The sequence below is a fragment of the Pelodiscus sinensis genome, chromosome 5 (assembly GCF_052426305.1).
Source record: "Pelodiscus sinensis isolate ZL-2025 chromosome 5, ASM5242630v1, whole genome shotgun sequence".
Taxonomy (NCBI): Eukaryota; Metazoa; Chordata; order Testudines; family Trionychidae; genus Pelodiscus; species Pelodiscus sinensis.
The window spans coordinates 38,907,067-38,931,770 of NC_143056.1; positions in this window are offsets into that span (position 1 = coordinate 38,907,067).

The window sequence follows — 24,704 nt, forward strand, 5'->3', positions numbered from 1 at the left end:
GGAGGCGTGTAGTCTAGACACACCCCCAATGAACAAGCAGCTGGATATAAATATTATTATAAATATAATTTCAACTGGAATTAATATTAAAACATAAGTGACCATCCAAAAGGAAACTGTGAAAAATGGGGGCAAGTATCAATTGAAATACATATAATTGCCCATTTCTTTACAGGATGTTTTTTATACATATATATAATTGTCCATTTCTTATATAGGAGGTTTTCTGCCTTATTACAAGGACTTATGGCCATTAAGAAAAAAGAAATGAAGCACTGACCAGAGATCAGATACATCCAGGGAAACCATCTCAAGAGGGAACAAGGGCTGGGCTATTAATTGGGAAGTGCTCATTTGTCCAGCTCCTGCAATGTTAAATGCTTATTTCACTAGGATTGGGGACCCAAGATCAAAGGACAATAAAACTGTTAAAATTCACCCCCCAAGAAGAGGAGCAGAAATTCAATTGCCCAGATTGGTCTGGGATACAGAGAGACACAGACACAAAGAGGCTCTGAAGAAGAAGTTGAGCTAGAAAGAGAGAAGGTTGGAGCAGTAATAGCTTTTATTTTTTAATCATAAAGGGTATGTCTACACTACCCCGCTAGTTCGAACTAGCAGGGTAATGTAGGTATACCGCACTTGCAAATGAAGCCCGGGATTTGAATTTCCCGGGCTTCATTTGCATAAGCCGGGCGCCGCCATTTTTAAATCCCGGCTAGTTCGAACCCCATGCCGCGCGGCTACACGCGGCACGGAGTAGCTAGTTCGGATTAGACTTCCTAATCCGAACTAGCTGTACTCCTCATTCCACGAGGAGTACAGCTAGTTCGGATTAGAAGCCTAATCCGAACTAGCTACTCCATGCCGCGTGTAGCCGCGGGGTTCGAATTAGCCGGCACGGGCTTCGTTTGCAAGTGCGGTATGCCTACATTACCCTCCTAGTTCAAATTAGGAGGGTAGTGTAGACATACCCGGAGATAGTGAGCTTGGGGTAAACAGATCTGCATATAGAGTGGTTTTATTGTTTTAAGAGCTGTTTTTTTTCTTAAATGTTTTTGTGCTAACATATAATACTTTGCTTTAAGAAGACTGTCTGATCACTGGTTATAGTTGCATTAGATCCTGGAGGAATCAAGACTTCAGGTACTGAATATAAATCTGTCCTGCTGAGGTAATTTCAATTAACAGCTGAGACTGCAGACCAAATCCCACTCTGAGAGTGTGAGATTAAGGTGAGGTCTACACTAGACCCGGAGGGTCGGATTAAGGTACACAATTCCAGCTACATAAAAAACATAGCTGGAGTCATCTTACCTTAACCAAGCTTGGAGCTGTCTTCACAATGGCAGGTTGACAGGAGCAAATGCTCCCATTGGCTTCCCTTACTCCTCAGGACTGTGAGGAGTACCAGTGCTGAACAGAGCCACCTTCAGCATTCAATTTAGCAGGTCTTAACTAGATCTGCTAAACTGAACATCAGAAGATCAATCTCCAGCGCATAAGTGGAGATGTGTCCTAACACAATTCCAACCTGAGAGAAGGGTGGTGGCTTGAGGCCTAAGAACCAAGCAGTAGTACATTCAAAAGACCAGAAAAGGTTAGAGATGCATCTAGACTCACAACTGTTACAGAAATGTTCCTTTAAAAGTATAGACTGGAGTGCTTATCTTATCCAGTAGGCATGCTCTGAGGTCACCTGCCAGACTGGGCTCCATTCAAAATATGGCTGGAGAAGGTGGCAACAAATGCTCAAATTATAACTTTTAGCTCAGTGATTAGAGCACTCACTTGGATTATAAGAGACCTACATTCAATCCTCCAACCACACAGAAGAATATTCTAACCAATGAGCTATGGATTGTTCTCTTGCGAATCCTGCTCAATCTTTCATTTTGAAGCATTTCCCTTTATATTTGGATAAATATATAGTCACTGGAACAGAAAGATTGGCCCTCGGTCTCCCAGCCCCTTGAGGGTGTTCTAACTGCCAACCTAGAGTCAGTCTATCTGGTCCAATGACTGGATTTATCTAAAACAGAAAAGCTTTAGGAGAGACTATGAGGTGTGGGGGAGAATCCATCACAATATACCATAGCTAGTTCCCCTGAGAGATGTGGGAAGCCCCTGTTCAAAGCAGACAAAGGGGTGAGGGTTGACACCTGATTTCCCACATCCCAGGTAAGTGACTGGACTGAAAGTTATTAAGTCAGGTTCTCCTCCTCCTCTTCCAATCAGGTCATGAATGGGAACCAGTCTGATAGGTGACTTCTGAACACATCTACTGAATCAGGCTCTGCATTTGGGCTGTGTCTACATTGGCACCTCTTTCCGGAAAAGGGATGCTAATGAGACCAGTCGGAATTGCAAATCTGCGGGGAATTTAAATATCATCCGCAGCTTTTGCATTTACATGGCTTCCGCTTTTTTCTGGCTCGGTGTTTTGCCAGAGAAAAGCGCCAGTCTAGATGCGATTTTCCGGAAAATAAGCCCTTTTCCGGAAGATCCCTTATTCCTACTTTCAAGTCTCTCTTTCAAGTAGGAATAAGGGATCTTCCGGAAAAGGGCTTATTTTCCGGAAAGTCGCGTCTAGACTGGCGCTTTTCTCCAGCAAAACCCCGAGCCGAAAAAAAGCGGCAGCCATGTAAATGCAAATGCCGCGGTCTCATTAGCATCCCTTTTCCGGAAAGGGGTGCCAATGTAGACATAGCCTTGATGTTCAAGCACCATTGTTCCCCTGGTTCATAGATAGCTCCGAGGCTTAGGCAGGATATAGTGATCCAGAAGCCTAAAGTGAAGCATCAGTGTGCATGCTGAGAGGTAGCAACACAGGCACCTTGAAAAATTTTGCACCAATACTTTAAGTGCAGAGTTAGTTTAGGTACCTAAAGGATTAGGTGGGAGTTTTGTAGATCATAGTGGAGCCTCAAAGTGGGTTTTAGGCTGTGGAGTTTAGGCACCTGAATACCTCTGAAAATCTGGACCTGTGTCTCTCCATGGTGCATAACTGCATTCCCAAAGAAGCTTCCTATGCACTTCATAAAATTTTAGAGATTTTCTGAAGTCACAAAATCAAACCATGTTTGCTGACACAGTAGTTTGTGTCTCTAAATGTGCCAATTAAATTTCACACTGTACTCAGAGTTATCCATCTCCATTTCATAAATTGCTTTAAAAGATGTAAGAAAAAACTGCAGTGTAGTGAACAATGCTATTAGCAATCTCAGCAGAGTAGGGAAGCCAGACAATGCTGGAGAGGATCATTTCTTTCTCACCTGTTACCACATTTAGACTTGTAAGGCATCCTACTGAAACAAGACAGATTTCTTGTTTAGCCATTGAGACATTAAAATGAATTTCTCTGAAGGTCAAATCCTGCTCTCTTTGAAGTCAATAGGAAATTTACAGTGGATTATAGTGGGTATAGTATTGAACCCTTGAATCTGATTCCCTGGCAACTGTCTCAGTTACCATCTGGGATCATTTACAGTAGAGCTAATAACTTTGAGTGAAAACCCTCTGACAGTGTTGGATAGTTTGTTCAGTACAATATATAGAATAACAAGGGTTCCCAGGAATGTAATTGCCAGCGCCCTCTTCCATACTGAAATTCTTCTGTGTAACATAAGACAATGTGGTTTCTTTTGCATTCCAAAGTCAATAATTTCTGACCATCAAATGGAAAGCATTAATTTTTGTTAATGCATAGGCTCAGAAATATTAAGGGCTGATTGGTTTTAAAACAGTCACATTACTATAGCAATAACTAGGACTATTTAAAACCCAAATACCCTCAAATATTAAAATGCCAGAGAAAATGTTTTTAATTAAGCTACTGCAAAGCCCACACTTCAGCATCCTGGCATTCTTTTCTTTTTCCTGCTATAGGTACTCTGTTTTCCTTGCTCTTTGCACTTGCGGCATCCTCCCATTACCACTATACTCAACTTTCTATCTATATTAGAGTTCTCCCATCTCTCTCCATTCATCCCAGCCTGAGCAGTGCTGCAGGTGGCAACAGTGTCCATGAGGTGGAATGAGCAAGAAAAATCCTGATTCTAGAAACAGGTAGGGTACAACTAGACTGTGGCGCTATTTTGGGATATATACAGTACAGGCAGTTCCCGGGTTACATGGATCCGACTTACATCGGATCCCTACTTACAAACGGGGTGAGGCAACCGCACACTAGCTGCGCCCCCCCCCAGCAGACCGCCGAGACGCGCCGCAGTCCCGCCGTCCGTGTCCTCCGCGGCTTTTGTCAGCAGACACCTCAGCTTGAGAATAAAGGACTGAAGGAAGTGAGGTGTGGGAGAATAAAACTGAGCTCTGGAGAAATGTTTGGCTAGAGTTTCCCCTACAATATGTACCAGTTCCGACTTACATACAAATTCAACTTAAGAACAAAGCTACGGTCCCTATCTTGTACGTAGCCTGGGGACTGCCTGTATTCCGAAATACAGGCAGTCCCCGGGTTACGTACAAGATAGGGACTATAGGTTTGTTCTTAAGTTGAATTTGTATGTAAGTCGGAACTGGCTCCAGATTCAGCCGCTGCCGAAACTGATCAGCGGCTGACTACAGGAAGCCCTAGGCAGAGTTGCTCTGCCCCCGGCTTCCTGGAATCAGCCGCTGATCAGTTTCAACAGCGGCTGAATCTGGACTCCTGGGACAGAACAGCTGGGGCGCTGCCGGGTAGGTCCCCGCAGGACCAACCCGGCAGCACCCCAGCTGCTCTACCCCAGGCGTCCCGCAACAAAAGCCTGGTCTGCTGGGGGGGGGGGGCGCACTATCTGTGTCCCCTCCCCCCCCAGCAAACCAGGGAGACCTGAGCAAAGCCGTGGAGGCACAGAGATCCCGCCGCCTCTGCGGCTTTGCTCCTGTCTCCCTGCTGTGCTGGGGGAGCCCCCCCAGCACAGCAGGGAGACCCGAGCAAAGCTGCACAGGCGGGGGACCCCGCCGCCTGTGCGGCTTTGCTCCGGGGCAAAGGAGCAAAGCCGCATGGGCAGCGGGGTCCCGCCACCTGTGCGGCTTTGCTCGGGTCTCCCTGCTGTGTTGGGGAGTCCCCCCCAGCACACCAGGGAGACCCGGAGCAGCTTTTCTCGCCCTGGAGGACGTGGTGGCGGGACCGCTGCGCTCTGGGCGGTCCCACTGCCCGCAAGCTCCGGGGCGAGAAAAGCCCCGTTCGTAAGTGTGGATCCGACATAAGTCAGATCTGCGTAAGTCGGGGACTGCCTCTAGTGTTTTCTGCATCTTTACAGCATGCCTGTTATTTCAAAATGCAATCAAAATAATGGGCGTGGTATACTGACCTCTCAGTAAACCTCATTATATAAGGATTAAGGGACCTGTCAGAATAGCAGTCTATTTTGAAATTTGGTGCTGTGTAAACAGCACCAAATTTCAAAACAGACAATCTTGAAAGAAGCTCAAAATAAGCTACACAATTTGCATTGCTCAAATTGTATAGCTTATTTCAAGCTAGCACTGCAGTGTAGACACACCCGTAAACAGAGCCCTGAATATCTGCAGATATCTGTTTTATATCCACATTTGAAGACATCCACAGTTCATTTTTGCAGATACAGGCGAGGATGCAAATTTTGTATCTAGAACCCTGCAAATTTGTGAATAACTACTTTATATCTGCAGATATCTGTGGCTCATTTTTAAAGAGGCAGATACAAAGTCTGTGTCTGAGCAGGGCTCTACAGGTACAGCACCATGCAGTAACCTGCAAGGGTATGTCTAAACAGCAGGACTAAACTCGAAATAAGTTATGCAACTTGAGTTATGCAAATTGATTAGCTTAAGTCAAAATAGCTTATTTCAAATCCAAGCACATCTACACAGCACTTATTTCGAAACAAGCACTCTTGTGTAGAGCACTCTTCCTTTGACTTCCTTTACTCCTCATACAATGAAGTTTACTTATGTCAGAGTAAGAAGCCTGGGCACGTCTACACTACAATGTTAATTCGAACTAACTTAGTTCGAATTAGTTAATTCGAACTAAGCTAATTTGAACTAACGGATCCAGACTAAAAAACTAGTTCGAATTAGCGTTTTGCTAATTCGAACTAGCATGTCCACATTAAGTGGACCCTGAACCAGGCTTAAGGATGGCCGGAAGCAGTGCTGGCAGGGCATCAGAGGAGGACTTAGGGCGTGGAGATGCTGTCTCAGGCTAGACGAGGGCTGTGCTTAAAGGGTCCCGACCCCCACCCCGGACCGTCCCCAGCAGACCACAGGCACCGGGACTCAAGCGGCAGCAGCGGGCGGGTTCCCGCGCTTCTGAGGCTTTGCTCTGGCAAAGACTCAGAAGCGCGGGAACCCGCCCGGTGCCCCTGGTCTGCTGGAGACGGTCTCCAGCAGACCAGCAGAGCAGGGAGACGCGGAGCAAAGCCACGGAGGACCCGGGTGGCAGGACCGCGGTGCGTCTCGGTCCCCCGCCCGCGTCTCCTGGTCTGCTGGGGGCGGCGGGGGGGGGGGGGGCGCAGCTAGTACGCCCCTCCCTCCCAGCAGTCCAGGCTTTTCTCCGGACGCCTATGGTAGAGCAGCTGGGGCGCTGCCGGTTGGTCCCAGAAGCACCCCAGCTGCTCTGCCCCAGGCGTCCTGATTCAGCCGCTGCTGGTCAGTTTCAGCAGTGGCTGAATCAGGATGCCTGGGGCAGAGCAGCTGGGGTGCTGGTGGATTGGTCCAGTAGCGCCGAGGAGCGGCGCTACTGGAGCAACCCAGCAGAACCCCAGCTGCTCTGCCCCAGGCATCCCCAAGTCAGCCGCTGCTGAAACTGACCAGCGGCTGACTACAGGAAGCCCGAGGCAGAGTTGCTCTGCCCCGGGCTTCCTGGAGTCAGCCGCTGATCAGTTTCAGCAGCAGTTGACTTGGGGACGCCTGTGGTTCTTAAGTTGAATCTGTATGTAAGTCAGAACTGGCGTCCAGATTCAGCCTGTTGAAACTGATCAGAGGCTGATTCCAGGAAGCCCGGGGCAGAGCAACTCTGCCTCCGGTTTCCTGTAGTCAGCCGCTGGTCAGTTTCAGCAGCGGCTGAATCTGGACGCCAGTTCTGACTTACATACAGATTCAACTTAAGAACAAACCTACAGTCCCTATCTTGTACGTAACCCGGGGACTGCCTGTACTCACTTACGTCCCTAATTTAAATAGCACCTACAGTCCTTACAGCTAGAAGAATTCTCAATCTTCATCAGTTTGTATGAGAGACACATTACCTCTCCTGATGTTCAATGTACAAACTACATTTTTTTGGTGGAAATCAGATTAACAGCATTAATATAGGTGTCAGAGAGGTAGCTGTGTTAGTCTGTTTCAGCAAAAACAACAAGGAGTACTGTGACATGTTAAAGACTAACAGATTTATTAGGGTATTAGACCATTAATTTAGATTAAATTATTTGCAAGACTGGAGTTGTACTGAGAAATAAGGATGCATAAACTAGTCACAGAAAACCATCTACAGTAGATGTCCAATAATCTGGAATCTTTGGGACCTACGTGGTGCCGGATTATCAAATATGCTGGACGATCAGGAGGTACTATAAAATGGCTATATATATATATATATATATATATATATATATATATATATATATATATATATATATATATATATATATACAGTATATACTGTATAGAAAGTGTTTTAACCCTTTTTATTGTAGCACAAGCACTGTCCAGCATCATACAATGCCAGTGACAGACTGACTTAGTCTCATCTGGTTTCGCTCAGTTCAGCTGCTGCCACTGCTGCCTTGTGACTTGTTTTTTGCCAAAGCTCACTCACTAGGCTCTTGCCATTTTGATGCTAGACTATTGGGAGTGCCGTACAACTGGATGCCGGAATATTTGTTTGGAAATCAGTTGTGAACAGACTGTATTTTTTAGGATTCAAACTTATTTGACAGACTGAAAATTCCAAAAGTGTGAGAGAACACAGAACCATCACTCCCTACTTTTGCATACAGGGTTTGAACAGAAGGCTTGTGACGCCCTCTGCTCCTAGAATCTCATGATATATTTGGGCCCAAGAGACCTATTATAACTAAAATGCTAATTTACAAAATTTAGTAAATAAATATGCAATAAAAAGCATGCATTGTTGTAATGGATAGGAGGAGTGCTGGCTAGCACTCGGCGACTAATAGGCTAAACTCAAGTAACTAAGGGTGTTGGCAAGGGGCCCGAAGAACCAATGGCTGAAATTTGTATTGAATATAGATACCTTGCCTGCTCTCTTTGCGTGTGAGTTTGAGCCAGGAGTTGGGAGACAGAGAATGATTTAAACAATTTGGGGCATGGAAGTGGACAGAACCATGAAGGGATTGTGAGTAAATAAGGGACAAAATGTGTATTTAGTCATGATCAGGGTATTTTTCTTTGTGTTGGTTGTCCAGTTAAACTTTTCTGTTTGAATCTATGCCACCCCCTACCTCACCACCATATTCAAGCTACAGCCCAAAGAGCTATTGTTCTTTGTGTTTTGATCTGTTCTTAGTTGCTCTATAACACCTAGTAATCAAGTATGCTTTATCAAGTATATCTTTTTCTTTTGTTGATAATAAAATCACCTTTTTTAAGGTGATGACTTGATTCTTGTGTCCTGGAAGGTAACAGAGGGTCTCTATGGGTATGTCTACACTACAAAGTTAGTTCGAACTAACGGACGTTAGTTCGAACTAACTGTAATAGGCGCTACACTAGCGCTCCGCTAGTTTGAATTTATATCGAACTAACGGAGCGCTTAGTTCGAACTAGGTAAACCTCATTTTATGAGGATTAAGCCTAGTTCAAACTAGCTAGTTCGAATTAAGGGGAGTGTAGCCTCTTAATTCAAACTAGTGGGAGGCTAGCCCTCCCCAGGTTTCCCTGGTGGCCACTCTGGCCAACACCAGGGAAAGTCTTCTGCCCGCCTCTCGGACCCGGACCCCTTAAAGGGGCATGAGCTGGCTACGGTGCCCGTGCCAGGTGCACGCCTGCCAGCACCCAGCCAGCAGACCCTGCACCTGGCATGGATCGAGCCACCCACCCGATGCCCCCCAGCTCTCCCCCTCTTCCCGGGACCAGGCTGGCGGCTCCCGGGAGCTTGACTGGGACCGCAAGAGGCGGGCACCCTCCTGGGCTAGTGCAGACATCGTGGACCTCATCCACGATCTCCGCACTAGGCACAGGAAAGTGGCCGGCTAGGGCAGGAGAGCTGCGAGCCCGGCCACCCAGGAGCAGGTGTGCATGAAAATCAAGGGGGTCCACTGAGACCCCCGACCTGGGCCCTGAGCTTACAATGGCCGTCCTGGGTCAGACCAAAGGTCCATCTAGCCCAGTAGCCTGTCTGCCAACAGCGGCCAACTCTAGGGACCCTGGAGGGGATGGACCAAAGACAGTGACCAAGCCATTTGTCTCGTGCCATCCCTCTCCAGCCTTCCACAAGCCTTGGGCAGGGACACCACTCCTACCCCCTGGCTAATAGCACTCCATGGACCCAACCTCCATGACTTGATCTCACTTCCCTTTAAACTCTGTTCTAGTTCTAGCCTGCACAGCCTCCTGCAGCAAGGAGTTCCACAGGTTGACTCTTTGCTTTGTGAAGAACAACTTTCTATTACTAGTTTGAAGCCTGCTACCCATTCCTTTCCTTTCCTTTGGTGTCCTCTAGTCCTTCTTTATGGGAACTAATGAAGAACTTTTCTGTATGCACCCTCTCCACTCAACTCCTGCTTTTAGAGACCTCTATCCTGTCCCTCCTCCGTCTCCTCTTTTCTAAGCTGAAAAGTCCCAGTCTCTTTAGCCTCTCTTCATATGGGACCTGTTCCCAACCCCTGATCATTTTAGTTGCCCTCCCCTCTCCCACCCTCTCTCTTCCCCTCTCCCACCTCCTTTTCCCAGTCTCCCCCAGTTTTGTTCAATAAAGACAGATTCCATTTTTGAACACAATTATCCTTTATTTTGTACATCAAGAAGAGGGCTAGGGAAGGGTAAGTGGAAGGAGGTGAGGAAGGAATGGGGTACACGCCCCCGATGGGGAGGACTGGGCTGGCTCTGTGGACTTCTGGGGGTGGAAGCTCTCCTGCAGCCCCCCAATTGCTCCCTCTTCCCAGATGGCAGCCTGTGGCAAGTGCAGCCAGTCTGATGGCCGAGTGCTGTGATGTGCCCAGTGTGGGTACTCCGGGCAATCCAAGCCAGGACTGCTTTGCCATCGGGGCACCCCTGAGAACTGTCTGTCCGGGGTGGGGGTCAGGACCCTTTAAGCACAGCCCTCGGCTAGGCTGAGATAGCATCTCCACGCTCTAAGTCCTCCTCTGATGCCCTGCCAGCACTGCTTCCGGCCATCCTTAAGCCTGGTTCCGGGTCCACTTAATGTGGACATGCTAGTTCGAATTAGCAAAACGCTAATTCGAACTAGTTTTTTAGTCTGGATCTGTTAGTTCGAATTGGCTTAGTTTGAATTAACTAATTCGAACTAAGTTAGTTCGAATTAACGTTGTAGTGTAGACGTACTCTCAGAGTGTGTCTACACCAGAGATGCACAATATTTTTTGGCCAGAAGGGGCAGGGCCTAAACTGGAAGTGGTGGGACCAGGATGCTTCTGGGCTACCCCACCCCCAGATCATGATTAGTCTGGGGGTTAAGAGCCCCTTTGTCCCCCCCTTCCCACTAGGCACCCATGCCCCTGGCAAGGCTGGAAGAGGCTTCACATGCTCCCCCACCCCCAGGCCAATCAGGGTCTGGGGGCATGGGAGCATGTAAATCCTCCTAATGCCCTGTGAGGAGCACGTAGCACTTTGAAGTGCTGCACACTCCTCACAGGGCCGGGGCAGAGTGAAGGAAGCTTAGTGCAGCTCCTCCACCCCCAGGCCCTGATTGGCCAGGGGGTGGGGGGGAGCATGCGAAGCCTCTTCCAGACCTACCCCCGCCATGTGAGGCGCATGTGGCACTTCAAAGTGCTACGTGCTCCTCGCAGGGCATTAGGAGGCTTAGCACGCTCCCCCACCCCAAGGCAAATAAGTTTGGATTTTAAACATAGCTTAGCAAGGATTTACTGTACTTAAACCATCATGGAATCACTCATTGTTTTAAAAATATCCAGCTGTCATACAACTACAAAAAATGACCCCCAAAAATACAAAACACCTGAAAAGCAAGCCAATAAAATTTTATTTTTCTCTCCAAAATGTCAAGTGTTTACACCATGATCTAGGATTTTTAGATGGCAGTTGTGTGGCCTGTCAATCTATGCCAAATTAAAATTTATCATTGAGCTTTGTTACACCGTAGCAAAGCTTCCACATACTTCATGGTAAACCAAGTTCACCATAGTACTTTTCTATTTAATACTTAAAAGCTTAAATGCATTGCCTCCACCTAGCTTCCCCCTCATAGTCTTAGGGCAATCCGCACCTCAATTTCCCTTTTGTGTTCTCAATAACTATTTGGAAACATGACCTTAAGGCTATCAGCATAATTTATTAACAAAACACAAGGCAAAAGTCCCAAAGCATAGTCCACATCACTCCAGTATAAGCAGTCCTTGAAATCATTGCTTTACCATGCTAGTGTTATCCACCACACCCAGACCTTTTATCAATCCTCCTCTTTTCCTCTGTCAGGATAGCCACCTTCACCGTTTCTTCTGGGGCACAACCCTGATTGTCCCAGTTTGTACTCTCATCAGCCTCTCTGATGGGTGAGTCTATCAGGGTGCATCTACACTGCAGCATTTTTCTGGAAAAAACAATACTTATGTCCACAATGCTATTGCATTATTTTGACAGAAAGTCGAAAGAACAGAGGGGTTTTTCTGATGGCGGTAAACCTCTTTCTACGAGGAAGAAAACTTTTTCCGAAAAAAGCTTTTTTGGAAAAAGGCATACATGGACACAGAAGAAGAAGTTTTTTCGAAAGAAGAGGCTTCCAGGAAATAACATAGGTACCATGCTGGCCACTCCATCCAAACTCTATAGTTCCTATCTCCTGCCAGATCTTAAAGCTGCAGGCACCTGGGACAACCCTTGTGACAAGAAGCCGGCCCTGGGAGCTGCACCTCTTTGCCACCCACATTTGCAGCAATGGCCCAGCCACAAGCCCCCTGAAATTCCCCTGGCCCTCACAGGGAGTACTACCAGGGCTTCCAGGACCCAGGCAGGAGCAGCAAATACCGTGCACCATTGTGGTCCGGGGCAGAGATCCTGTCCCTCCTCAAGCTGTCGGGGGAGAAGGAGACCCTGCAGGATCTCCGCTACCACAGGTGAAAAGTAGACATTTATAGCTGGATGGTCAAGGCTCTGGCTGTGAGGAAACACCACCCCCAGATCAAGTGAACCAAGTAAGGAGCAAGGTCAAGGAGCTCCGGCATGGCTACACCAGGGCCAGGTAGCACAGGTCTCGCTCTGGGGCAGGACCATATCACTGCCCCTACTACCAGGAGCTCCATCAAATCCTGGGGGTGGTGAAGCTCTTTCCCCGTGCGTGGGGGTGGACACGGAGCTAGAGACGCTAGTTGTCACCTGCCTGGAGCTCCCTGCTGAGGAGGAGAAGGACAAAGAGCAGCTGCAGGAGGAGGAGGACATGGCCAATATGGTCACCCTGACCCAGAAGCCGGTACCCCAGGCTCTGGATGTCTCCCAGGCATCCTCTGAGAGTGGGGAAGGATCATCAGGTGAGTGCTCTCAGTTTGTCACACACACAGGGTGGGGAAGGGTGGCACACAGGGGGTGGGATGCGATCGTCGCTTGGACTGCTCGGCCTGGACATTATGCTGCAGTCCATGCATGCAGCCGCACGTGCAGTGCCAGTCTGCACCACACAGCCTCAGGATACAGTCCCGGAGCACCCCCGGGCTCCTGCTCACAGGCTCAGGGGAGGCCACACACACTTCTGACCACCGAGGGATGCCCTCCCAGCACCAGCCACTGCTGGATGAAAGCTGGGCATAAGGGCACAGATATGACCCCACACAGACTGAGGAGTGCCTCACACAGCACATGTGTGGGCATGCCTGCATGTGCGAGGCCCCACCCACTCCCATGGACAGTGCTGCCAGCCGCAGGTGTGTATGCAGGCTCCATGAAAGGCCAGGCTGCTCCAGGCCCCTCTCCCATCCATGGGATCTCAATGTGGCCAGACATGTCCCTTGCTTGCTTGTCCGTGGGATGTAGAAGGAGGGAGACAGGAAGCATGGTTCCCAGGGCACCTTGGGGCCCCTGTGAGACAGGGCCCGCTGTGCAGGCCTCACATGGCCTTGCTCCCGGGACATCACCATCCTCTGGCCTGAGGACTGTTGCTCGCTGCTCACATAGGAGGGCACAGCCTCAGGGACAGTGTCTGCCTGGATGACTAACTGCTTCTCCCTCTTTATTCTCCACAGCCGGACCAGATGTCGCTGAGGGGCAATCCACACCATCAGAGGCAGCTACCTGACCCCGGGAAAGCCACAAGTAAAGGAGAGTCCACCAGGACCTCATGAGGGAGCACATGGCTGTCCTGCATGACATGCAGCAAACCCTGGCCCAGAATGTCCAGGATGATGCTGAGTGACGGAACCATATGTGGGATCAGTTTGTGCGGCAGGGCGAAAACATGTGTGCCACCGTCTAGGAAGTGATGGCACACCCATATCTTGTCCCCACTCCAGCCCCCTGCCATTCCCATGCCCCCTTCTCCTGCCATTCCCATGCCTCCTCCCCCTGTCCTCATACCTGACTACAGTCCAGCCCCCCCTCCTGCTCATTTCCCTGTTGTCCCAGGCCCCACCCAACCTCAGGTTTGCTGAGGTCCCCAGACACGAGATGGCACTTCCAGCTGCACCATGTGCCACTCCCAGTCCTGAGCCCCCTTCCTCCCTCTCCCATCCAGGTTCTAGGCCCCCCTCCTCCCCAGTTTCTTTTATTATTTTTATTTATTATATATATACAAAATTTGTTTTGTTCAACTTAAAACAGGTGTGTTCATTGAGAATACAGGGAAAGGGGAAAGAGAGGGGTTGTGGTGGGAAAGGTATAGGGAAGCAAGGCACAGGCACCTAGTGGGGAGGCCCTGGGAAGAGTTGTCCAGGGGGGTCCCTTTAAGCATGTGTCTGTGTCTCAGCTAGCCTTAGGCAACAGCACTTGGAAGCAACTGCTGACCTAATGCCCTGCCTAAACTGGTTCCAGGTGGTCTTATAGGCGAGAAAGCATCCAATCAATTTGGACACTATCTTTCGAAAAAGCAGATCACTTTTTCGTTGTGCTTTTGCTGTATAGGCGCTCTCTTTTGAAAAAAAGTGTTTCCAGAATATCTCTTCCAGAAAAGCTTCTTCTGAAAGAAGCTTGCAGTCTAGATGTAGCCTGTGTTACTTTGGGGCCCAGCTCTCTAGCAAGGACTTGTCTGAAGGTAAGCACCTACTCTTCTCTCCCTTCTTTCAGCTCTCCCTAGGCTCCAGCTCACTGGATTACAACAAGAAGGCAACTTCCTTCTGCTGATCATCCTGGTGTCAGCTCTTTCTCGCTCTGACTTTCCGACTTGGGGAACACCAGACAGCAAACCCCTTTTTCTATTTTCCTGACATTAACCTTCTCTTAAAAACCACAGTTTATCAGTTGTAGCTCTCTTTTCTTACCCTAAGATGCCTGGTGAGGAAGGGATCTGGCCAATCTGGAGAAAGGTTTGTCTACTCTGCCATTAAAAACTCGTGGCTAACCTGTGCCATCTGACTCAGGCTCAACGGGCTCAGGTTCAAAAGCTGTTTAACTGCTTTGTGGACATTCAGCTTTGGTGCCCCAAATTGTAGGGCCTGCAAGGTAGTAGGGTCTTAGAGCTCAGGTTGCAGCCCAATCCTGAATGTCTATATTGCAGTTAAATTGCCCATTATCCTGAGTCTTGCTAGGTCAAGTCAGCTGTCATAGGCCAGCCGCAGGTGACTAACTGCATTATAGGCATACCCCAGCTGTTATTCCACCCTATTAATTGGCCCCATTGAACAAAATAGAGCTGAGCCCAGTTTCATTTAATGGGACAGCTACCTTGTTACAAAAGGCTATTTAGATGTACATTCTTTTGCCCATCATGGCTTGTCTTCATTTAATTACTACTAAACATTAAATAGGAAGATTGCATTGTTTTGCAGATGTGCTGTTTATTCCCCGGAAAAGGACACTTGAAAAATAATTAGAGCCTGAAATGTTCAAATGGTAAAGAAAATTGCCAATTATTCATAGAATAGTTGCAATTTTTAAAAGATACTTCAATAAAGGTCCTTCCCAGGCCCTAGACACATATAGTAAGAGGGACCCAGACTATGGTAGCTTACTTCAAACTTTTCAGATCACATCAATTAAGATGCAATTCAGAGTCCTTGGCAAATACTGAGTTCACTATCCAATTAGAGTTCATTATGCTGTCTCTGATCTCAGTGCAAAACTACTGTTTATGCATGAATTCAAGGAAATAGGAATTGAGTTGAGAACGTAAATCAGAGAATATTAAAACTGGCAGTATTCATCAGTCTTAGATAAATACATATGTCTTAAAAGAGAGATGAAAGGGAACCACATACACAAAGTCTCAAATGTAACACTGCAATAGGGCCCCTTCATAATCACATTCCTCAGAAATGGAAGACTGTTCCTCATCACTGACAATGTTTGAACAACCTATATTCAATGTATTAGAGATATGGAAATGTGATGGCTTTGTTTTGTATGTATTGGACCTTTTAAAAGCCTAATTCAGACTGTGTGGAGACAGCAATCATTTTATTCTCATGTCTTCTGTAACCTTTTACAGAGGTGGCATACACACACAACTCCTGTACTGAATGCTTTCCTTTTGTCTTTTCTTGCTGTTTTCTTTAATCTAAAGTAGAGATCACTTTAGACTGAAAACATATACTTATTCTGTAGATAAGCAAAAGCACAGCACTGGATTATTTACCTATTTCCCTCCCTCTTTCATTTAGGAATATTACAGTTTCCTTTTTAAAATTTGTTAAATATTTAGTTTATATTATTCAAAACATCACTGATGTTAAGTTTCAGTTTTATATTTTTTCACTGTTTTGAAAACTAACAATCTCAGGGCATCTCTACACTTACCAAGGATTGACGCTGCTGCAATTGGTGCAGCAGGCATTGATTTAAAGGGTCTAGTGAAGACTCATTCAATTGATTGCAGCGCTATCTTTGGTCAATTCCATCAGACCAAGAAGAATAAGGTTAGTCAACAGGAGTGTCTCCCATTGATGCAGTGTGATGTAAACACTGTCATAAGTCAACCTAAGCTATATCGATTCCAACTACATATGAAGCTGGGGTAACATAATTGAGATTGACTTACCCCAACAGTGTAGGCAAGGATTAACTGGCCTTTCATAAAATAACTTAGTGTGGTTTCCAAGTTTATAAACTATATGTGTCTTTTAGATAATTAAGCACTATTTCTTCATCTCATAAGCATTTCAACCTTAGAAGTGCTGCACTGTATAAAAATCTGTATTTTTATTTAATTATTTTTAGTTCATTCTGCATTTAAAAACTTATACTGTCACTTTTATCAAGTGATTTTTTCGAAGTGGAACCACACTCAAGGGGGAAAAATGTTACTTTCTTTTCCTAACCTCATAGTGCAAATAAGGGCACACAATAACAAAGCATTTAATATACCATGTTTTATCCATTGGCCTCAAAGTGTTTTACAAAGATGGATCAGTATCATTATTCGTATTTTACAGATGGGATAATTAAGCTTAGAGAGGTGAAGTGACTTCTTCAGAGTCACGGCTAGCTACTGTCAGAGCTTGGAATAAAAACCAGTCTCCAGGATCTTAAAGCACTTTGTAAATAAATATCTATGACACCACTGAAATATAAATGCCAAATTAGTGACCAAATGAAGACACAGGAATTATTGTGGAGGAGGGGGAAAGAAAGAGAGGATATAATACACTGAGGACCAAAATGTGCTAACTATGATTACAAATTCACACATGATTATTCGGGGAACATTTAAAACAAAAACAAAAAACATTATTTGCTGTCATATAATAGTGGATATAAACAGTATTTCCATAGCATGATTTAATTACACACAATCACTGGGTGACAGAGAACTAGATAGCTAGCAGATGCCCAACCAAAGAACATAAACAAAGCACCATGTATTATCATTAAAAGACAGCAGTGACCAGACAGAAGAAACACATTTTAATTTTTTTCTGTGCAGTTAGAGATTATTAGCTTTGATTGAGCTAATAAAATAATTTTACTCTATAGTAAGGGGGGAGATGTCTCTTTTCAAAGACTTCAGCAGTGAATTTAACAGATGGATTCAGTAAAAATTCTGGTTTGTTACATCTTAAATTGTTTCTGCAGCCTGTTGTGCTTTAAACAATAAAGTTCCCTTTAAACAGTAAAGTTCCCAGCACATTCCACTTCAGAAGAACACACAGTAGCTGTCTATTACACTGAGCTTATTGAATGAAAAAGGAAAAAACAGCTAAGTGGTTTACAGAGTACTATACTATAATTACTTCACTGCTCGATGTGAGTGTGGGACTTGGTTCACAAAACTAGTAAAAATTCCTTTTATTATGACAAACAAGTTACAAAATAGGTTAATTTTTCACAAATCCTGTCTGGCACTGACTTTTTACCTACATTGATTTATAACTTTAGAACAATAATATGTATTCTGCAGAATAAGTACTCAAAGCTGCTAAACAGTAAAAAGGGGGTTAAATATGAAAAATATAAACCTAAATGATGTCTGAATCAGTCTTCGCTACATAGGATACTGGAGAAATACCTACTCTTCCCATGTAATAAAAGGTATGATCTTGTCAAAGCCTGATATCTCAAAGAGATACTGGAATGAGGACTTGTCCTACATAGTGCAGAGTAGTCCCCTGGCTCTAATCCTTCAAAGCTCTTTAAATGTGTGCTTACAAACTGTGCTGGACCAAGGTCAGTGTTCTCATCATCTTATAGGATCAAGATCTTATAAATCCCACATCCATATGGTATATATTTAAGAGTTATAGATCGATCCACCAGCCATTGATTCATCGTGTCTACTTAGCCATGATTAATCAGCCTCTGAGCACGCTCCCATCAACCCTGGTACTCCACCAAGATGAGAAGAGTAACGAGCATCGACAGGAGAGCAGCTCTTGCTAATCTTACCACATACAAGACGCTGTGGTATATCAATTTCAGAGGATGAAGATTAGGCAGGTCAACATTGCAAATGAAGTGGGATTTAAATATCCTGCACTTCATTTGCGTAAAAATGGCTGCTGCTTTTTGGCGATGTGGCACTTTGTCGGCAAAAAGCGGCCGTCTAGAGGGGGATCTGTCAAGAAAAAAAGCCTTCTTCGACAGATCCCTTATGACTGCTGCAAGGAGGTTTATAGGATCTGTCGAAAAAGGCTTTCTATCTCGACAGATCCCCTTCTAGACTGCCGCTTTTTGCCGACAAAGTGCAAAAGCGTCAGCCATTTTTATGCAAATGAAACACAGGACATTTAAATCCCTGCTTCATTTGTAATGTCGACCTGCCTAATCTGCATCCTCTGCCGACAGAGGGATGCTGTCTAGACATACCCTTGGTTACTAACAAAAGGAACAATCTCCCCTCCCCCCCGGGAAGCCAGTTCTCAGGTGTCCCTGCTTGCTTGCCTGCCTCGATGAGGGATAGCAAAGCATTTGTGTGTCTGCGTGCTCTGATTGCCCTCACTCGGGACACCACAGCACTCGGCAACACGGAGACGGAGCTGCCCCTGTGCTTCTCGTGGACACGTTGCTGCGAGCCTGGCTGCACTTTCTGCAGGCTGCCATTCCAGAGGTCCATTGGGGGGCTGTTAGGATCCAGGAGGCCCTGCAGGACAGCTTCCACTCTGAGGATCACTAAGAGCCTCCCTGGTCTGCCCCACTGGGGGCTTGTGCCTCATTCCTCTCTCCTTCCACTTACTCCTCCTGCAACTGTCAAGTTGCAGTGTAGACATACCCACGCTGTTTTGAGAATTAATGGAAGAAAGGAATCCATCAGCTCTCTGTTTCACTGGATCAGGAATGCATCTGGAATGTAGTCTAGGCTTATGTTTTTTCCAGAGCAATATGCCTGACACATCAAAATATCACTCCATACTACCTATTACAATTCCTACACAGAGTTTTATGGGTTTAGAGATGTGGTAGGTTAGAGGATTCACATTGTCTCCCTACTTTATTGGGCAAGGGTATCTGCACAAAAGGTAATATGGTCTGAGACTATATGTATTAAGTATAATTTTCTTACACGGCATCTTTATGTTATGGAAATCCCTTCCTTTTTCAGTGGTCTTATAGGGTCAGCTACAGACTGGGATGAAGAACAGGAATCTATGATGACAGATGAGAGGCAAAGGACCACTAGAGAATTCCACAACATTCATAAAATCTTTATACATCCAGAGGATTTGGGGATCAAACTCCCTAGTTCATCTTTGGCAGAAGGGAAAGTTGAAGGATGAAGGTGAAAGGGACAAACCCCTTTCCCTCATGAAAGAATTCAGAAGAATTTCTCATACACTTTGCTGCAAAATTTAACTGTGGCCAAACCTGGCTGTGCAGAATCAAGTTAGCTGATACAATATTTTCCACAATTTTGAATTTAGCATAGACCAGACACACCACTACCATGATTTGTCCTAGTCTATACTAACTGTCAAGTCACAGTCTGCCTTTTGTCATGCATTCAGACATGGTAAAATCTTGTGCTATATAGAGCATCTCCAAGAGGGGAAGAATCTAGCAGAGATTTTATTTCTAGTGCCAACACAATTACCCTCCCCTGCAGCCCTTTTCACTTTATTGTTGTTTCTTAATTTTTCTACCCTAGATTGTTGGATTTAAAACAACAAAAAATATTTATGATACACAGGCCTTTACCCCAGACTTTGAAAATGTTACAGTAAGTTAAATTTGGTGCACAGATCATTAGCATGATGTCTCTTTTAAGAAATCCTTACAAAAGGGAAAAAAGTATAAGTAGGCTTATTTGAGAACAGGTAGGGAATTCAGATGGGATTTGACTGGGGAAGCAGGTATTAGGGAGCAGAATGCTTTAGTTAATAGGTTCTTTACATTTCTAAAGTAAACTTTTAAAAAATCCTGTAATTGTATAATAAGTAAAAATTAGCAACATCTGGTTTTGTTGAGACAATAAGGGCACTTTTGGGCTGAGAAAATGGATGGGGAAGAGGAGAAACACTGAAAACTACCAGGGCTTTTAAAACCAGAAAAATACATTAAAATTTAAGACACTCTCCTGAAACTTACTAATTTGGAGATTTGACAAAAAGCAAAAGAACGTGGGAAAATTAAAAAATAAAAACCAACATTCCACAATTCATTACAGTTAATCACTGAGATCTAGCCCAGGAAGGGTTTTACAAATAAAATTAAATACAAGAAGTCAGGACAATTTAAATTTTATTTTGAATCAATATCAACATGAGTCAGTATATACTAACCTAATGACAATTGAAATTACTTATGTGGTTAAGTCAACAAGAAGCATTGCACAATGGAGGAATCAAGATAAGGATAAGACAGGCACTTCTAAATATGACTAACTACTTAATTGTAAGTATATACTGTTAATTTACCTACTAATGTTATAATAATGCAGTATTTTTTTATGTGAGCTCAGTCAGTTTAAATGATTTTTGAATGTTTGTACTTCATTGATCTGATTGACTGCCATTTAACTTGCTTAAATCAAAGCAATTTTAACAGGTGTAAAATTTGGCACAGGGAAATATGGTCACCCTCTCTAACTACATCATCAACTATTTGTTGCAGACTTTTTTTATGTGTTATGTCCCACACCTAGCAGACTGGAACCCTGATCTTAGTTGTGGTCTCTAGGCACTAACCAATTATTATAATATTAAATAATGTAGAAGAACATGTGTTAGTACACACGACATGTATATAGATGAATACATATGTTTATTTGCATGTAGGTGTGGGAGTTACTTTCTACAGATTTATTTGTATAGGTATCTGGACAGGTGAGCATTTATGAGGTTATTCTCTATAGATTTGTATTTGGGCTTCAGGAGTGGGCCTAAAGCTGTGATCATGTATAGTCCTAATTTTGCATATAAAATTACAACAACTTTAGTAGAAAAAAATCATGGAGATGGTTACAAAAGATGGGAAGAAAGGAGGAAAAGAATCATGAAAACCTTTGAAAAATTTCATTTTCTAAAAAATTACTCTTTTTTAACTATTTTGCTACCAGATCTAGAATCTTGTAAGGAATGAAACCTTGATCTTATCATTATCTTTGGGCCTTGCAGTCAAAAACGAGCATATGAGGGCACGGGGGAAACAAGCAATGGAATGGAGGTGAAGCCTCAGGAAGGGGTGGGGAAGAGTGGTACCACAGGAAAGGGAAGGGGTGAGGCACTGAGCAGGGCAAAGGTGTTCAGTTTTCTGGAATTAGAAACTTGACAACCCTAGGCTCAGTAACACATGAGAGTTTGGGATAAAATTCTGAGCCATACATAGCATAGTAAGAGTTGTTAGTGGGTTACAGAGTGTTATAATAAACCATAAATCCAGAGTCTCTGGTCAGTCCATGATTTTCAGTGTCTACTGGAGTAGTAGCTCCCTGACATCTTTTGAAAGTGTTGTGCAGGTTTCTTTTAAGCATGAGGACTAACAGGTCAGATATACAAGGATCGCTTTGTGAAAAACATTAATAGAGTGTTTTCTTTTTTTATCATTTTCCCGTGAGAGTTCATTAGAGAGTATAAAAATTATCTTTTTTGCCCACATAGTTGTTGTTAGGAAATTTAGTGAACTGGATGAGGTATACCATATGCTGTAACAGGCATGTGTAGGATCCATGGATCTAAAAAGCTGATTAACATTCAAAGCCAATAGTCCTAGATTGCCATTTTAATAGATTCCTCAAGATAGTCTTTCAATGAAGTATCAAGCACCTTTCCTGAGTAAGCCATTTCAGACAACCATATTACAATAGGCTGCCCTCCAGCAAGTCATGTTAAACCACTCACATCTTTATTTGACACAGTCATATCCTCTTTGACATACAGCCAGACTTCAATCCCAGGCAAAATAATGGAACTGATACTTTCTTTTAATTCTTTATTAAGCCCTTATAATATAATAAATGTCAATCTACATGGGTTTATGGAAAACTAGATATCAAAGTAATGCAATATATTTTCATGGGATTACAAGATTGGTTGATAAAGACATTAATGTTGATGTAACAGATTTCCATAAGGTATTTAGCTTGGTACTGAAGAACAAAGATTGAGGGAGTGATAAATAAAAGAGGACAGCCATTATGAAAGTGATCTGGATCATTTGGTAATCTAGATACAAGACAATGAAAAGCATTTCAATGTAGCTAAATGTAAAATTATCCATCTAGGAACAAAAAATGAAAACCATACTTACAGGTCAAGGAATTCTATCCTAAGAAGCAAGTGTCTTTAAAAAAAAAAAGACGTGGTGGACATGGTGAATAATCCACTGAATATGTACTTACAGTCTGATGCTATGGCTAAATGGACTAAAATTATTTCTAGATGTATATTCAAGGGAATTTCAAGTAGGACTAAGGAGGCTGTATTCATCTTTGTATTTGATGCTGGTGCAACTGTTACAGGAATATTGTGTCCAGTTCTGGTATCAACTTTTCAAGCAAGATGTTAATAAATTCAACAGAATTTAGAAAGCCACAAGAATGAATAAAATATTGGAAAACATCCCCTACAGGAAGAGATTCAAGGAGCTCAATTATACACCTAGATCATCAAAGAAAAGGATCAAGAGCAAACTGATTATGATCTGTAAGCACTTAAATGGGAAAATAAATGTGATAATAAGAGGTCTCTTTAGCACATAAAGGAATAACAAGATCTGATAGACAAAGCTAAATTTAGACAAATTCAAACTAAAAATAAAGGCACATTTTTAATAATGAGGCTAATTAATCACTGCAACAATTTACCAATGGCTGTAGAATATTCTCCATTACAGGAAATGCTAAAATTAAGATTGAATGTTTTTTCTAAAAAATACTGTTCTTGTTTAGCCCTAGCTATTAGGCATGAAGCAGGAATTAAATTAAAATAAGTTCTATGGTCTGTATTATGCAGGATGTTAGAGTAGATAATCACAATGTATTATTGCAAACAAGAAATCAAATAAAGGACATAGCCATCCAAACAGCATATTAATTATCAAAGATGCAAAAAAGAAGAACCATCCTCATAATTTCAACCTAGAAGTACATTGTTGATGTTTAAATAGTTGCTGGAAAGCTGACTAGTTCTTTTTGTTACTATTAAATGACATTAGTAGATGAAACATTCATGGCTTACATAACATTTTTTTCAGATTGTGCTAAAAGGACATTGGATAAAGATAAAAACATCTTAACAGTATGTGACAAGGCCAGGTTCTAAAGAAGGTCAGCCTAAAATTTGTTTTATTGATCCTTTTTATGCTTATGCAGTATATTATAAGGGTGTTTTTCCAACAGTGCGTCTATGTACAGTAATTTCCATATACAGTAAAGGAAATGAAATTAGTAAAAAGAATACACCACCCTCTAACAAATTTACCTTCATCCTCACTTCCCAAAGGCATTTGGTGACAGGCCTCTGATGAAGGCCAACAACATTCTTTCAGCTTTTCACCCAACAGTATATGTAAACTTACCACAAGGAATGAGAACATGCTTACTCACAAATACTGTGCTCCTTGACAGTGCTGCTTCTTCATACTCACATTTGAGGGATATTTCACTATTAGCATCAAGCTGCAGAATTCTTCTAGTGAGCAGTGTCAATTAAGGCCAAGTATCCCTTCAGCTTGCAGAAGATTCTCAGAGTGTAAAAGGGGGAGTGACACCAACTGCCCTCCAGTTTCTTCCTGAATTTTGGAATTATGTACCTGATTCTGCATAGCAGTTAGAAAGGTATGTGGGAAATATAAATACACAGGAATAACTCTCTCAAAGAACAACAGTAACCTCTCCTTTTGGGGTGCCTCTACATATTCCCATTGTGGTAGATCAATAAGTACTACAAACCCCTAGGAAAGTGGGTGCAGGTACTCTAGGTGAACAAGACCTACAATACTACCTAAGCAAGCATAAGCTGTAGGTGAGAGGGTCTGTCTATTGAAGTGATCACAATTTCACTCTTTCACATCAGATGTCAGTGAAGAACACATACAAAAATACTCCAATAGCTACTTTGCAAATTCTACAAAAGAGACAGAAGTCTTGTAATTGAGACTGCTGTCAGCTTAATTTAATACTTTCTGATAAATGTGGGTGAATGAAGACTTGGATTAACAATATGACCAATTATACTAATTTAAGGAAATCGTTTCCTTTGGTACCACCATGATGGCAAAGCAGTCCCCTTAAATATTTCTAGTAGTACACAGAGCAATCCCTACACATGCTAGAGTATTGCAATGGGAGTGTTGACAAAAGCACGCACGAGTGGAAACTGAAATCACTATCCATAGGACCTGGAGAAAACCTGTAACCCAATTCTGAAGGGTTTCAATGCTAATTAACATAGTTCCAGGCAGTGTCAGAATCTGGACCTGGAAACATTGAATGTTGCTATTAATTTCATCTGGAAAGACTCAAATAAAATGAATGGCTAGAACTTTAT